This window comes from Pseudonaja textilis, chromosome 4 (assembly GCF_049901715.1).
Source record: "Pseudonaja textilis isolate UNSWEBS1 chromosome 4, rPseTex1.2, whole genome shotgun sequence".
Taxonomy (NCBI): Eukaryota; Metazoa; Chordata; class Lepidosauria; order Squamata; family Elapidae; genus Pseudonaja; species Pseudonaja textilis.
The window spans coordinates 27,729,941-27,735,940 of NC_141993.1; positions in this window are offsets into that span (position 1 = coordinate 27,729,941).

Genomic DNA, 6,000 nt, shown 5'->3' on the forward strand with positions numbered 1-6,000 from the left:
ACTGAGATATGGGCATACGCTGCCAGGAAGGGGAAAGAGCTTATTCCAGTGGCATTCAATTGGCAAACTGATCATCAGGCAATAACCTTTAAAGCTGATGGCGGGGTTCAAAACAGGGTACTTAAAAGCAGTTTAAATATAGGTTAGGGAGAATCAGAAATGTGGAATTTAGAGCTAAATTTCTACTTGGAGAAAATCTCAACTTAAATAGAGGGAAAATTAGAAGATAGAAGAGACTGAAATTATACCTTTCCTGAATCTGCTTTTGAGTTCAGCAAGATTTTGCAATAGCTAAGGCTGGGCACAATGCCTAGGAAACAAGAAAGGGGATTGATTGGAAGTGTGAGTAGCAACACAAGCACAGCAGCAATCACGAGGAAGAAGCAGTGAGGTTTAGCATCTTATATTTATTTATATGATTTATCTAACCGCCCATTTTACCCAGTGACTCTGGGTGGCGTTGAAGGATTGAGAGCACAAAGACCACAACATACAGACCTTGCACCCAAGGATAAAACAATGAACTCTCTCATGAAAGCAACCAAACAACCATTATAAACAAAAACAGCTCCTCCCAATCTGTTTTAATCCCACCTAGAATTCTCAAGGGAATTCCTGGTACGACAACCTCATTGGAAATTCTCTTTACTGGAAAATAGATAAAGACTTTTTACATTAAAGCCACTATATGGATTGAAGGTATCTTTCCTGGTGCTGGTAGAAATCTCCTTATTGCTAGCCTTGCTTTGATCTTCGACTCTAATTTATGGACCAGGCTTTTCAGGACAGTAGCTGTTTGGTTTCCTTTTTTTCCCCTATAGCCCCATATTTCAGTGAGACCATTTTAAGAAGCAGATTCTCCTTTGATCTGGAAAAAGATAAGGGATTGCTTCATTCAGAGGTGGTATTCAGCAGGTTCTGACCAGTTCTGGAGAACTGGTAGCGGAAATTTTGAATAGTTCAGAGAACCAGCAAATACCACCTCTGACTGGCCCTGCCCCCATCTATTCTGTGTCCCCTGAGTCCCAGCTGATTGGCTGGGTCTTCTTTGGTTGCCCTGCACAGGAGAACGGAGCTGGAAAGCAGGTTAGTGGGTGGGGAGGAAATGGGATTTTGCAGTATCCTTCCCCTGTCACATCCACCAAGCCATGCCCACAGAACTGGTAGTAAAAAAAATTGAATCCCATCACTGGCTTCATTTCATAATATTTATTAAATTTCAGACAGGACAAAGTACAAGGTGTGGTCCACACCGCAATGTGGAAAAAGTGGTAACCCTTGCACTACTATGTCACAAGACAGAACCGTTCATACAGGTAGTCCTTGACTTACAACCACAATTTGAGCCCCAAATCACTATTGTTAAGTGAGACAATTGTGATGTGAATTTTGGTCCATTTTACAACCTTTCTTGCCTCCGTTGTTAAATGAATCACTGCAGTTGATAAGTTAGTAACCCGGTTGTTAAGTGAACCTGGCTTCCCCATTGACTTTGCTTCTCAGAAGGTCACAAAAAGTGGATCACACGACTTTGGGACACAGCAACGGTCCTAAATATGAACCAGTTGTCAAGTGTCTGAAGTTTGGTCTTAAAAGATCATGCTGGAAAGGTCGTATGTGTGAAAAATGATCACAAGTCACTTTTTTCAGTGCCATTGTAACTCTCAACAGTCACTAAGTGAACTGTTGTAAGTCAAGGACTACCTGTACTTTCAACAGCCTTAGTAAGCCTTAGTAGGACCACACCTAGAGTACTGCATCCAGTTTTGGTCACCACACTATAAACAAGATGTTGAGACTCTAGAAAAAGTTCAGAGAAGAGCAACCAGGATGATTAGGGGACTGGAGGCTAAAACATACGACAAATGGTTGTAGGAACTGGGCTTGGCTAGTCTAGTAAAGAGAAGGACCAGGGGAGACATGGTAGTGGTCTTCCAATATTTGAGGGGCTGCCACAGGGAGGAAGGGGTCAAGCTATTTTATAAAGTACCGGTAGGCCAGTGAAGGAATAATGGATGGAAACTGAACAAGGAGAGATTTAACCTGGAAATAAGGAGAAACTTTCTGACAGTGAGAACAATCAACCATTGAAACAGCTTGCCCTCAGAAGTTGTGGGAGCGCCATCACTTGAGACCTTCAAGAAGAGATTGGACTGCCATTTGTCAGAAATGGTGTAGGGTCTCCTGCTTGGGCGGGGGGTTGGATTAGATGACCTACAAGGTCCCTTCCAACTCTGATTATCTGTTATCCATTAATTAATTAATTAACATCAGAGGCAATCCATAAGCCAAGTAGTCTCTTTTGAAATAGTATGACATGATGTCCATGCAGTCATTTTCCAATCCTCATTCCCTGGTGGCTGCTTCTAAGGCAAAATTCTACTGTATAGTGCAACATTAATGCAATATCAGGGGGGTTTCAATTCAATGTATAGAATGTGAAGGATGTGTATGTGAAGGAAATTTCTCATTTGTATCACGAATGATCAAAATTTAGCTTCCCGGCTTTGGGGCCAAAATCAAGTGTGTGTAACTTTATACGTGTCAGATTTATTGATCTCTGCCACAACTTCCCACAACCTTTTATTGAACTGCATGGAGAGTTCACTAGCCAGCCAAGCCTAGTGAAAAACAGCACCTGCAGTGAGATTTTAAAATCTATTCCATTCATCCAAAGTCCCTTTTGTTGATATCCCCCAAAATTAATGATTGAGCAGAGCTCAGTTCTTCATTTTCTCATTTACTTCAGAAATGAATGCACATCATTAATCCATCTATTGTGTAACTCTTAAAAGTCTATTCATCCACGCACAATGGAGAGAGTGTAACATGACATGCACAGAAAGATATATGAACGCGAAGGGGTGCGAGACAATACTTTCTGCTTAACATAATTACATAGCAGAAAGATAAGGGTAGACAGCAGATTTCCATCCATTGATGCATCACTTCTAACTACCTGATACTCAATATTACTAGTCTCAGATGATTACTAACATGCATATATTCGTTTTTGGTTGTTCTAAATTAGTGTTTCTCAAATTTGGCAACTTTAAGATGTGTGGACATAGTTGGCTGAAGAATTCTGGGACTTGAAGTCCACACATTCTAAAGCTTCACATTTGGGAAACACTACTCTAAATCATGAGTGTCAAACTCGATCATGTCATGGGATGTATCGTGACATATTGTGAGGTTTTTTGCCTTTGTGGAGTTGGGGTGGGCGTGGCTTGCATGTGACTCATCCGATCCACAGGTCATCCATTTGACAGGCCTGATCTAAATGATAATAAACATAAATGGAATAAAATAAATGTTGCTCTTTGAAAGCCTGCTAAAAATTTCACTCCATATTCATTTTGCTCTTTCAGTTCTTGTTCTTTGTTTTTCTTTTTTTTCCCCTTTTGCCTGACTCTAGATTCTTCTGATTATGTTTCTCATTAAAGGACATAAATAAAAAAAATATAAATACAATCTGACATTGAGGACATTGCAATTTCTGTCTAAAATGAAGGAATAGCCAAAAAAATTCCTGGAAATTCTAAACTATACCAGTTATCTCTACTTAAAATATGGTTGTTCTGATAATTTCTCATTCAAATTTATCCAATGTTGTTTTCCATTGCAATTTTGTATTGCTAATCACCTGGAAACATGTAGCTGACATCTGGATCAAATATTCTGAATCTATCCATTTCTATTAAATGTAGAATGAAATTATGTTCTCTGTGGTGATTTTTGAATGTCAACATTTCTTGGGAGCTGTAAATAAATTATTTGATTTGATGTATACATTTTGTGTAATCTTAGTCACCAGTCAAACTAGGGAAACAAGAAGCAAAAATCTGACTAACAGTTCCTAAAATGTCATTCTGTGTGTTTGCTTTCTGACCTTGTAAACAGAAACATTTGTAGAGTGACATTTAATCACTTAAATCAACTAAGGACAATTTCCAAAACAACTCACTTGAGAAAATCATTGAATGTTGTAGATTAAGAGGTGATCACGATGTTACAGAGCTTCTACAAGCTGTACTGTTGAATCTATTATATAAAAATTAAGAAGCTTTATTTACAGAAACATTTGTAAATCTTTATGCCTGCCTGTATGACCTATTTATTCACTCCATCCCCCCAATGGTTTGCTGTTTTTTGCCTCTATATACTACGTAGAAGGATGCACTCATATTCACTAGAGAAGGAGAGAGACGATGAGAGCGGGGGGGAAGTAGATAGATAGATAGATAGATAGATAGATAGATAGATAGATAGATAGATAGATAGATAGATTAATATAAAAAAATTCCTGTGGATTTTACTCCACTAGTCGTTGCCAACTCTAGTGGTGGTGCTCATTTGTATTTCAAGACCATTGAGCCAGCACATTTCTGTCATCTGGCCAGCATGACGTCATGGAGTGCTGTTATCTTTCCATCATAGTGGTACCTATTTATCTACTTGCATTTGCATGCTTTCAAATTGCTAGGTTGGCAGGAGCTGGGGCAAGGACAGGAGCTCACCCCATCCCATGGTGCTTGGGTTTTGAATTTGGGCTGCCAGCTTTCCAGCTGACAAGCCGAGCATCCTGAGCCACTGCAACACCCATAGATAAGCATAGATTCTAAGAATTTGGAGAAAGAGCAGGGAGTAAATGAGGTTTCCGGGTTAACTCTCAAATGCTGAAGTATATTCCTTCCCTCCCTTCCCCCTTCCTTCCTTCCTTCCTTCCTTCCTTCCTTCCTTCCTTCCTTCCTTCCTTCCTTCCTTCCTTCCTTCCTTCCTTCTTTTTTGTCTTCAAGTCATTGTTGATTTTTGATGACTGCCTGGACAAAATCCCTTCAGTTTTCCTTTCAGAAATAGTTTGCCCTTGACTTCTTCCTTGGGCAGAGAGAGAAGGACTGGCCAATGTTCACCCATCTGGCTTCATTCTGAAGGCAGGACTAGAATTCACAATCTGCCAGTTTCTAGCCTGGTTACCTTGATCACTCCACCACACTGGGTCTCAGAACTGAATTAGTCCAGGTTTAAAAATCCTGTCAGTCATTAACTGTAGTTGACAAAGCATTTGTTTGCCAATAATAATTGTGACTATAAGACTTGAAATTGGCAATAATCCATGATTTCTGTATTTTAAATTTGTGCATCTCTGAAAAAGAAGAAGAAAAAGTTTAATGACTTTAACAAACTTGTTAATCTTGAAGGGAGAGTTAATTCTGTAAAATATTTTAATTTGATTACCTTATCGCTTCTTGAACAGTAAAGAATATGGTGGAAAGGAAGAGGATTTTAAATGCACCAAGCTTTATATAATAAAGTAGAAGGAAAAGTAAAGAATATCTTTTCCAACCTTCTAGCTGTCAAAAATAGATCATGAATCTAACATGAATTATGTCATTTCAGTAAAACAGATCATCTGAAAAAGACCTCAGCTCAAAAATATGTTGGACTAGTAGTCATACAGTTGTGCTAAATCAGGGGTGTCAAACTTGATTTCATTGAGGGCCGCATCAGAGTTGTGTTTGACCTCGTGGGGTTGGGAAAGGTGTGGCTGGGGTGGGCGTGGCCAGCTTGACATCACTCGTGTCAGGGGCGCCTGTGGTGACCCGAGCACTCTGCCAGAGAAAATGGGCTCCCGGGCTCCGTTTTTGGCTGTGATGGCTTCCTGCAACCTACCAGTGAAAACAGAGCTCAGGAGGGCCATTCTCCTGTTCTGTTTTTACAAAGGGTTGCAGAAGGCTGTCGCAGCCAAAAACGGAGCTCAGGAGCCCATTTTCTCTGGCAGAGGCACCATGGGCTGGTCCTTCACTGTTTCCAGGGCAATCGTGGGCCAGATCTAAGAATCCCATGGGCCAGATCTGGCCCCCAGGCCTTGAGTTTGACACCCCTGTTCTAAATGAACAGGAGTAAGAAGCAATGCAACAACTGGGCAACTTTATGGGCAACACAAGATTATTTTGGCAAATCCACTGCTTACTAAATATTCTCTGAAATATTGCCATC